Source organism: Theropithecus gelada, chromosome 7b, assembly GCF_003255815.1.
Source record: "Theropithecus gelada isolate Dixy chromosome 7b, Tgel_1.0, whole genome shotgun sequence".
In the NCBI taxonomy this organism is placed as follows: domain Eukaryota; kingdom Metazoa; phylum Chordata; class Mammalia; order Primates; family Cercopithecidae; genus Theropithecus; species Theropithecus gelada.
In genome coordinates, this window is record NC_037675.1 from 104,588,876 (window position 1) to 104,599,687 (window position 10,812).

At 44.9% G+C, this 10,812-nt stretch overlaps 1 protein-coding gene and 1 pseudogene across 2 annotated transcripts in view; one reads left to right on the top strand and one right to left on the bottom strand.

The window, feature by feature from the left end:
* Nucleotides 1-10,812, bottom strand: part of CDC42BPB (CDC42 binding protein kinase beta) — a 123,194-nt gene that overhangs the window by 102,198 nt on the left and 10,184 nt on the right. The window lies entirely within an intron of this gene.
* Nucleotides 4,324-5,077, top strand: LOC112628683 (annotated as a pseudogene). The gene has a single exon (XR_003120463.1). The product of XR_003120463.1 is annotated as a 60S ribosomal protein L13 pseudogene (transcript).

Consider the following 10,812-nt stretch of genomic DNA (forward strand, 5'->3'; position numbering starts at 1 on the left):
GATTTTTAATATTTAAAACAATCTTTCAAAGTAACATTCAATTTTAATGGAAAAAGACTAGAATATGCTTTAAAATAAAAAAGCAAGACAATTACAATAACTTCGGGGAAGACTTTCACTCTTCATGGCATACTTACTTCTCGTACTGCTTGAATTTATTTTATCATGAGCACACTTTTCTTTTTCTTTTAGACAGGGTCTCACTCTGTCACCCAGGCTGGAGTGCAGTGGCACAATCACAGATCACTGCAGCTTCGACCTCCCCAGACTCAAGCAATCCTCCCATCTCAGCCTCCCGAGCAGCCAGGACTACAGGTGTGCACCACCATGCCCAGTTAATTTTTGTATAATTTGTAGAATTGGGGTCTTGCTATGTTGCTCAGGCTTATTTTCATAATTAAAAAAAATTAAAATTAAAATAGTACTTGCCGAACGCACTTTTTGTGATTGGTATTCTGATACTTTCAAATACATGGTATAAGAGGCAATCCCAAATCACAGAAAACTGCACCTCAGCTGACCTACGACCACCCTCCAAGGACGTTTGTAAAGCCCAAAGCTAAAGGAGGTGGCCCAAGAGCTATCTGGAGAGGAGTTTTGAAAGAATTTTAAAAACCGGCCAGGCGCAGTGGCTCATGCCTGTAATTCCAGCACTCTGGGAGGCCAAGGCGGGCGGATCATGAGGTCAAGAGATCAAGACCATCCTGGTAAACATGGTGAAACCCCATCTCTACTAAAAATACAAAAATTAGCTGGGCGTGGTGGCGGGCACCTGTAGTCCCAGCTACTCGGGAGGCTGAGGTAGGAGAATAGCGTGAACCGGGGAGGCGGCGGCGCTTGCAGTGAGCCGAGATTGTGCCACTGCACTCTAGCATGGACAACAGAGCGAGACTCCATCTCAAAAAAAAAAAAAAAAGGATTTTAAAAACCAAAACAACTTCTGGTCACAGCACTCATTAATAGCCCCAAAGCGGGCAACCCAGATGTCCATCAGGAGTGGAGAGATAAAGAGAGGGATGAGAATACAGTGCACACTACACAATAACCACAAGGAACTAAGCTGCGGCTATTCCCAATCACGTGGATGGATCTCAAGTACTCTTACTTACAATTACTTTTTATTTTTTGAGACACAGTATCGCCCTGTTCCCAGGCTGAAATGCAGTGGCGTGATCTCAGCTTACTGCAAACTCCACTTCCTGGGTTCAAGCAATCCTCCCACCTCAGCCTGCTGAGTAGCTGAGACTACAGGTGAGCACCACCATGCCCAGCTAATTTTTCTATTTTTTTTTTTGTAGAGACGGGGTCTCACTATGTTGCCCAGGCTGGTCTTGAATTCCTGGACTTAAGCGATTCACCCACCTCAGCCTCCCAAAGTACTGGGATTACAGGTTACAATTACCTTTTATTATGGTAAAATATATGTAACATAAAATGTACAATTTTAACCCTTTTTTGAGATTGACGAAGGAAAAAAAAAAGCAGCAACTCAAATTGCTAGGATGGAAATAAGAGAAGGGACATTACTACTGACATTAATAGAAATAAAGATTATTAAGAAAAACTATGAACCATCGTATGCCAACAAATTAGATAATCTAGGTGAAATGGACAAATTTATAAAAAGACACAAACTACCAAAATTGACTCTTGAAGAGAAAATGTTAATAGATCTACAACAGGTACAAAGATTGAACTAGCAATCCAAAACACACAAAGAAAGCTGGATAGCTTCACAGGTGCATCTACCAAACATTTAAGTAAGAGTTATTACCAATTCTTCACAAACTCGTCCAGAAAAAGGAGAACGCTTCCTAAATCATTCTATAAGGCCTGTATTACCTTGATACCAAACAAACAAAACGACATACAAGGAAAGAAAACTAGACTCAATTTCTCTTATGAATACAGATGCAAAACTCTTCAACAAAATGCAATACTAGCAAACTAAATTCACCAACATGGAGAAAGAATTATATACCATGATCAAGCGGGATTTATCCCAGGAATGTAAGGTTGGTTCAACAAACAAAAACCAATTAATGCAATACACCATATCAACAGAAAAAAATGAGTCACACAAGTATCTCAACGGATGCAGAAAAATCACAACAAAGTCCAACACCCTTTTTCATGGCAAAAACTTAAACTAGAAACAGAAGGAAACGTTCTCAACCTGAAAAGGGGCATTTATGAAAACCCACAGCTAATGCCATACTTAATGGTGAAGGTTACATGCTCTCTCCCTAAGGTCAGAAGAAAGACAAGAATGCCCACTAGTGCTATTTCCACTCCACACTGTACTGAAGGTACTAGGCAGGGCAAGTAGGCAACAAAAAGAAATAAAAGGTATCCAAGTTCAAAAGGAAGAAGCAAAACTATCTGCATTCAGAGATAATTTTATATATAAAATTTATGTGATTTTTTTAATGTAAAAATCCTAAGGAATTCATTTAAAAAGCTATTAAAACTAATTAAAAAGTTCAGCAATTTTGCAGGATATAAGATCAATATATAAAAATCAATTTATCTCAGGAATAAATTTAAGAAACTCTTACCCTGCACTGTGAATGTAATCAATGCCACTGAATTGAACACTTAAAAATAGATAAAGTGGGCCGGGCGCGGTGGCTCAAGCCTGTAATCCCAGCACTTTGGGAGGCCGAGACGGGCGGATCACGAGGTCAGGAGATCGAGACCATCCTGGCTAACACGGTGAAACCCCGTCTCTACTAAAAAATACAAAAAACTAGCCGGGCGAGGTGGCGGGCGCCTGTAGTCCCAGCTACTCGGGAGGCTGAGGCAGGAGAATGGCATAAACCCGGGAGACGGAGCTTGCAGTGAGCTGAGATCCGGCCACTGTACTCCAGCCTGGGCGACAGAGCGAGACTCCGTCTCAAAAAAAAAAAAAAAAAAAATAGATAAAGTGGCCAGGCGTGGTGGCTCGCACCTGTATCCCAACACTTTGGGAGGCTGAGGTGGGTGGATCGCCTGAGGTCAAGAGTTTGAGACCAGCCTGGCCAACATGGTGGAACCTCGTCTGTACTAAAAATACAAAAATTAGCCGGGTGTGGTGGCGAGTGCCTGTAATCCCAGCTACTTGGGAGGCTGAGGCAGGAGAATCACTTGAACTTGCGAGACAGAGGTTGCAGTGAGCCAAGACTGCGCCACTGCACTCTAGCCTGGGTGACAGCGCAAGACTCCATCTCAAAAAAAAAAAAAAAAAAACACAGTTAAAGTGGCAAATTTTTATATATTTTTACCCCAATTAAAAAGAAAACTAAACAACTCTCACTCTGAAAACTATGAAACTTTTTTTAAAATCTAATTTATTATATTTTTTGAGACGGAGTCTCACTCTGTCACCCAGGCTAGAGTGCAGTGGTGTGATCCTGACTCGCTGCAACCTCCACCTCCCGGGTTCAAGCGATTCTCCCACTTCACCCTCCTGAGTACGTGGGATTACAGGCGGCTGCCACCACGCCCAGCTAATTTTTGTAGAGACAGGTTTTCACCACGTTGGCCAGGCTGGTCTTGAACTCCTGACCTCAGGTGATCCGCCTACCTCGGCCTCCCAAAGCGTTGGGATTACAGGCGTGAGCCACCACAGCCGTCCTTTTTTTTGAATTTTAAAAGATCTAAATAAGTGGAAAGGCATCTTATGTTCGTGGGACAAGAGTTTTTAATATTGTTAAGATGGCAATACTCCCCAAATTGACCTACAGATTCAATGAAATCCTTACAAGAATCCCAGCTGGCTTGCTACCAGAAACTGACAAGCTGATCCTAAAATGCATATGGAAACTCAAAGAACTTAGAAAGAATTGTCAAAACAATCTTGAAAAAGAACAAAGTTGGAGGACTCATACTTCCTGATTGGAAAACTTACTATGAAGCAACAGTAATGAAGACAGTGTGGTACTGGCATCAGAACAGACATATACATTAATGGAATACAACTGAGAGTCCAGAAAGAAACTCATACATTTATGGTCAACTGATTTTGACAAGGATTTCAAGACCATTCAGCAGGGGAAAGAATAGTCTGTTCGACAAACGTTGTTGGAACAACTGGATATCTGCATGCAAGAGAATGAATGTAACCGCTCTACCTCATGTCAAAAATTCACTCAAAATTGATCAAAGAACTAAATGTAAATGCTGAAACTAAAAAACTCAGAAGAAAACACAGGTGTAAAAGAAAACACAGGTACGAAACTTTGTGAATTTGCATTGCCAATGGATTCTTAGATATGACACACAAAAAAAACCAACAAAAAACAGTTAAATTTGTTTTCCTGCTCAGAAGGGCTCTAGGCAGCCATGGTGCCCAGCCAGAATGGCATGAAAGCTCTACTTCCACAAGGACTGGCAGCTGGCGCATGGCCACGTGGTTCAACCAGCCGGCCCGGAAGATCCGCAATGCAAGGCCGGGCAAGCCAAAGTGCCCCACGTTGCCCTGCACACCGCATCAGGACCCATCCGGCCCATCGTGTGGTGCCGCACGAAGCAGTATTCACACCAAGGTGTGCACCGGCCGCGGCTGCAGCCTGGAGGAGCTCAGGGTGGCCAGCATTCACAAGACCATTGGCATCTCTGTGGATCCAATGAGTCCACTGAGTCCCTGCAGGCCAAGGTGCTGTGGCTGAAGGAGCACCACTCTAAACTCATCCTCTTCCCCAGGAAGCCCTCAGCCCCCAGTAAGGGAGACAGTTCTGCTGAAGAACTGAAACTGGTCACCCAGCTGACAGGGCCGGTCATGCCCATCCCAAATGTGAGAAGGACAAAGCCCAAGTCATCACTGAGGAGAAGAATCTCAAAGCCTTTGCTAGTCTCCACACGGTCCATGCCGACGCCCGGCTCTTTGGCATACGGGCAAAAAGAGACAAGGAAGCTGAAGAACAGGATGTTGAAAACAAAAAATGAAGCCCTCCTGGGGACTTGTAATAAATCAGCAGTTTAAAAAAAAAAAGTTAAATCAGACTTCATCAAAATGAAGAACACCTGTGCTTCAAAGGCTACCATCAAGATAGTGAAATGACAACCCACAAAATGGTAGAAAATATTTGAAAATCTTATGTCCAATATGGGGCTTCTATCTAGTATATACAAAGAACTCTTAAAATTCAACAAAAAGACAACCCAATTTTTTCTTTTTTTTTTGAGACGGAGTCTCGCTCTGTCGCCCAGGCTGGAGTGCAGTGGCGCGATCCCGGCTCACCGCAAGCTCCGCCTCCCGGGTTCACGTCATTCTCCTGCCTCTTCACTTCATTCTCTTGCATTGCATTCTCCTGCCTCAGAGTAGCTGGGACTACAGGTGCCTGCCACCACGCCCGGCTAATTTTTTTGTATTTTTAGTAGAGATGGGGTTTCACCGTGTTAGCCAGGATAGTCTCGATCTCCTGACCTCGTGATCCGCCCGCTTCAGCCTCCCAAAGTGCTGGAATTACAGGCGTGAGCCACTGTGCCTGGCCAAAACAACCCAATTTTTTAAATGAGTAAACAACTTGAATAGACATTTATCCCAAAGATATACAAATGTCTAACACATGAAAAGATGTTCAACAACATTCGCTATTAGGGAAAAGCAAATCAAAACCACAATGAGAAACGACTTCACACTCACTACGACGGTTAGAATTTTAAGTCAGAAAATAACAAGCGTTGTCAAGGACGTGGAGAAACTGGAACCCTTGTGGGCGGCTGGCGGGAACGCAGACCGCTGTAGAAAACAACCTGGCAGTTCCTCAGGATGCTCAACACAGAGCCCTCACAGGACCCAGGAATTCCACTCCGAGGTATACGCTCGAGGGAAATGAAAACATGTGTCTCACAAAAACTTGTACATTAATGTTCACAGCATCGTTATTAAAAAATAAACAAAAATTACTTGGGAGGCCCAGGTAGGTGGATCACCTGAGGTCAGGGGTTTGAGGCCAGCCTGGCCAACCAGGCGGCCAACAACCTCCTCTACTAAAAATACAGGAGTAAGTCGGGTGTGGTGGCGCACGCCTGTAACCCCAACTACTTGGGAGGCTGAGGCAGGAGAACTGCTTGAACCCAAGAGGCGAAGGTTGCAGTGAGCCAAGATCACACCACTGCACTCCAGCCTGGGCGACAGAGCAAGACTCTGAAAACAAACAAAAAAACAAAAAAACAACAAATAAACAAACAAAAGGTAAACAGATGTCCATCGGCCGGGCGCGGTGGCTCAAGCCTGTAATCCCAGCACTTTGGGAGGCCAAGACGGTCAGATCACAAGGTCAGGAAATCGAGACCATCCTGGCTAACACGGTGAAACCCCGTCTCTACTAAAAAATACAAAAAACTAGCCGGGCGAGGTGGCGGGCGCCTGTAGTCCCAGCTACTCGGGAGGCTGAGGCAAGAGAATGGCATAAACCCGGGAGGCGGAGCTTGCAGTGAGCTCAGATCGGCCACTGCACTCCAGCCGGGGCGACAGATTGAGACTCCGTTTCAAAAAAAAAAAAAAACAGATGTCCATCAACTGATGAATGGATAAACAAAATGACGGCTGTCCACACAACAGAGTATTATTTGGCCATAAAAAGGGATGATGCACTACATATGCTGTAACACGAGACGAACCTTGACAACATGGTATCAGTCAGGAAAGACCCATATTATATGATGCCACTTACAGAAAATATCTAGAACGAGCAGATATATAATGAAAATAGATTTGTGGTTGCTCAGGGCTGGGGTAGGGGTAGAGTTGGGGGTGACAGCGAAAGAGTACAGGGTTCCTTTGGTGGTGATGGCGGAGATGGTTGCACAACTTGATGAATATACTAAAATACACCGACACTGAACTGTATGCTTTAGGCAGGTAAATTATGCATGACTTGAACCTCAATAAAGCTGTTACCAAAAAAAAACAACAACAGGAAAAAAGAAATTATCTGGTAATTGTAAATGGTAGAGAAGCCTTTCTTCTTCACTAAAATAAATAAACTATCAGCAGTATAATTCAACTTAAGTTTCTCTATATTGCTGACAGCTGGTTTCTGCTTAAAAATCCTCCTATTATGTCACAAGGATTATCAAAATTTCATAAACACAAATCTTGCTTTTTAAAAAAATAACTAAATATTTGTAGAAGGAAATATACCCAGGCTTCTCATTTTGGTTACATAAAACCATGTCTGATGTTTTGAGAAATATTTCTTGTTCTGATACCGTATAATAGCAATGTCATCCCTGACACCTTAATTAACTGGTAAAACTGGAAATAGAGTATTTCCAGTAACTTCTCAATTTGCTGCTAGTCAGACAGTATTTCCCACATATTTGAATCCAGTTTCATTTTAAAGGTACATCCGAAAGCTGTTCTATCAATAAACAAAGACTTTTCAACAATTTGGTTTCAAATACTTCGGGTTAGAAAACAAACATCTATTTAAGACAGAGCTGCAAATTTATTATTATTACTTTTTGGAGACAGAGTCTCACTCTGTTGCCCAGGCTGGAGTGCAGTGGTGCAATCATAGCTCACTTCAGATTCAACCTCCTGGGTTCAACCAATCCTCCCCAGTAGATGAACTACAGGCGCACATGACCACAGCCAGCTACTTTTTCTTTTTGGTTTTTTTTTTGAGACCGTGTCTCGCTCTGTTGCCCAGGCTCGAGCGCAGCAGCGTGATCTCGGCTCACTGCAAGCTCCGCCTCCCGGGTTCACGCCATTCTCCTGCCTCAGTCTTCCGAGTAGCTGAACTACAGGTGCCTGCTACCACAGCCAGCTTTTTTTTTTGAGACGGAGTAGTCTCGCTCTGTCACCCAGGCTGGAGTGCAGAGGCGCGATCTCAGCTCACTGCAAGCTCCGCCTCCCGGGTTCACACCATTCTCCTGCCTCAGCCTCCCGAGTAGCTGGGACTACAGGTGCGTGTCACCACACCCAGCTCATTTTTTGTATTTTTAGTAGAGATGGGGTCACCATGTTGGCCAGGATGGTCTCGATCTCCTGACTTCATGATCTGCCTGCCTCAGCCTCCCAAAGTGCTGGGATTACAGGCGAGAGCCACTGCGCCCAGCCCTAATTTTTTAAATTTAATTTTGTAGACACAGGGATCTCACTATGTTGCTCAGGCTCCTGGGCTCAAGCAATCTTCCCACCTGGGCCTCCCAAAGTGCTGGGACTACAGGCGTTGAGCCACCATGCCTGGCCTACAAAATTAACCTTTAAGGATTGCTGCATAACCACTAATAAAATCAACATCTTTCTCAATAGTAAAGGGTCAATAGAAATGGTATTTCAAATTACAGTATAAGGTGGGTCGGGTGTGGTGGCTCACACCTGTAATCCCAGTATTTTGGGAGGCCGAGGCAAGAGGATCCCTTGAGCTCAGGAGTTCAAGACCAGCCTGGCCAACATAGGGAGACTCTGTCTCTAAAATGAAAAAACGCTGAAAAATAAATTCAGCTCATCAATTTAAGTTTTTTAAACAAAGTGACAGATTGAATTATTTTAATTCAATGATTTCACACTAACAAGGGTGAAGTACAACAGAGGAAGGGCGCTGAAGTGCTGTTTCGGGTGCTGTGGTAAAGGAGTTCTAGTCACCTTTGTGTCTCACTAGAGAATGATGAGGGGTAAGAATATTTCTTATTCTGCTCTGGTCTATTTTCAATGGGTGATTTCCTAGATACCAAAAGCTCTGGAGGTTAAACACAGCTCTATGACATTTCCAGAAAGATGAAGTTTCTACAGGCAACTCCGGAGTCACAAAAGTCCAGCTGTGAACATCCCCACATCACATGGTCTCCACAGGGACCCCTGTACCCTCCCAGCCCCGAGGAGCAGGAACTGTCCAGCCCCGAGGAGCAGGCGCTGTCCAGCCACCGTTTTTCCCCTCTCAACACTTTCTTCAGCTACTCCCTGCTTCTTCACAGTCTCGTAACCCCCTTCTCCTCTCTCCTCCAATGCTTGTGCAGTTAAGAGAAAAACCTGCTCTCCCCTCATCCCATTTCCTCCTTCTACTCATGGGGGACTCTTTCAAGTAAGTAAGTGTAAGAATAGAAACAGCAACATATCCAAATCAAAACAAAGAGGAACTATACCCTCACTTTGTGCAGAGGTTAGAGCTGGGGCGTCTCGCACACCTGGAAACCACGGCGGCACATGATCACACCGCCACAGAGCCTCAAGGACAACATGAGCTCCAGGAGAACAGGAATTTTGTTTTCTTCACTGCTGCAATGCCTAGCACATCTTAAGTCCTTAAAAAATATTTGCTAAGTGAATGACAAGGGACGACAGCAGACTAGAAATGTCAACACGATTTTGCACAGTGGGAAAAAGCAAACCGATGAGTGGTATCTAACTCAGCAAAGCCAGAAAACCAGAACTTAACTGGGCAGCAGGCAACGAGACTGGGGAATGAGAAGAGGTGCTGAGATCGCTGAAGGCCTGTGGTTAATGGGCAGAAAAGAGCATGCACTTCAAGTCCACAGGAAAAGCAGTTAGATCCTCCCCCAGCAGCCCTCCTCCACCTCAGCCACCTTACCAGAAACCGACAGCTATGCCCCCCACCCCTAAACCCCAAGCAGGAGACTGGAAACTTCTCCCTGGGGAGACCTACAGCCCCAAAATAAAGAATTCTATCACTAACTTCTGGTAGTGGCCCTCAAATTGGCAGGGTCCACGCTCTATTTCCTGATGGTGAGACTCAACACTTAAAAAGTCTGCCCCATGCATACAGGGAGTTTCCAATCGGCCGACTCATAATCATGGAAACACAGTCAATAATCACCAGATTTTCAGAGAGACGCCTCTAACAAAGAGAATAACCAAAGTAGAAAACAGGTGAAAAAGAACGAGCAGGAAACAGACAAGATAGGAGGCAAAGGGAAACATCTACATAACAGACGTGCGCAGGAATCAATAAAACATTAAACAAAGAGAAATGTGTCTAAAACACATTGCCTTCACGAAACAGAAAGAGGATGTTATAAAAAGGAAGACTGAGAACAACAACACTTTTTTTTGGAGACAGTCTCTCTCTGTCAACCAGGCTGGAGTGCTGTGGCGTGATCTCAGTTCACTGCAAACTCCGCCTCCCAGGTTCAAGCGATTCTCCCGCCTCAGTCACCAGAGTAGCTGGGATTACAGGCACCGGCCACCATGCCCGGCTAGTTTTTGTATTTTTAGTAGAAACGGAGTTTCCCCATGTTGGCCAGTCTGGTCTCAAACTCCTGACCTCAGGTGATCCACCTGCCTTGGCCTCCCAAAGTGCTGGGATTACAAGCATGAGCCACCACGTCCAGCCTTACATTGAATTTTGGTTTCTGACATCGTATCTTTCATTTTTAAGTGTTCTTGGCTGGGCACGGTGGCTCACGCCTGTAAGCCCAGCACTTTGGGAGGCCGAGGCGGGTGGATCACAAGGTCAGGAGTTCAAGACTAGCCTGGCCAACATGGTGAAACCCCATCTCTACTGAAAATACAAAACTTAGCTGGACACGGTGGCGGACACCTGTAATCCCAGCTACTCGGGAGGCTGAGGCAGAGAACTGCTTGAACCTGGGAGGCAGAGGTTGCAGTGAGCCAAGATCACGCCACTGTACTCCAGCCTCAGTGACAGAGCGAGACTCTGTCTCAAAACAAAAACAGAAACAAAAACAGGCCGGGCGCGGTGGCTCAAGCCTGTAATCCCAGCACTTTGGGAGGCCGAGACGGGCGGATCACGAGCTCAGGAGATCGACACCATCCTGGCTAACACGGTGAAACCCCGTCTCTACTAAAAAATACAAAAAACTAGCCGGGCGAGGTGGCGGGCGCCTGTAGTCCCAGCTACT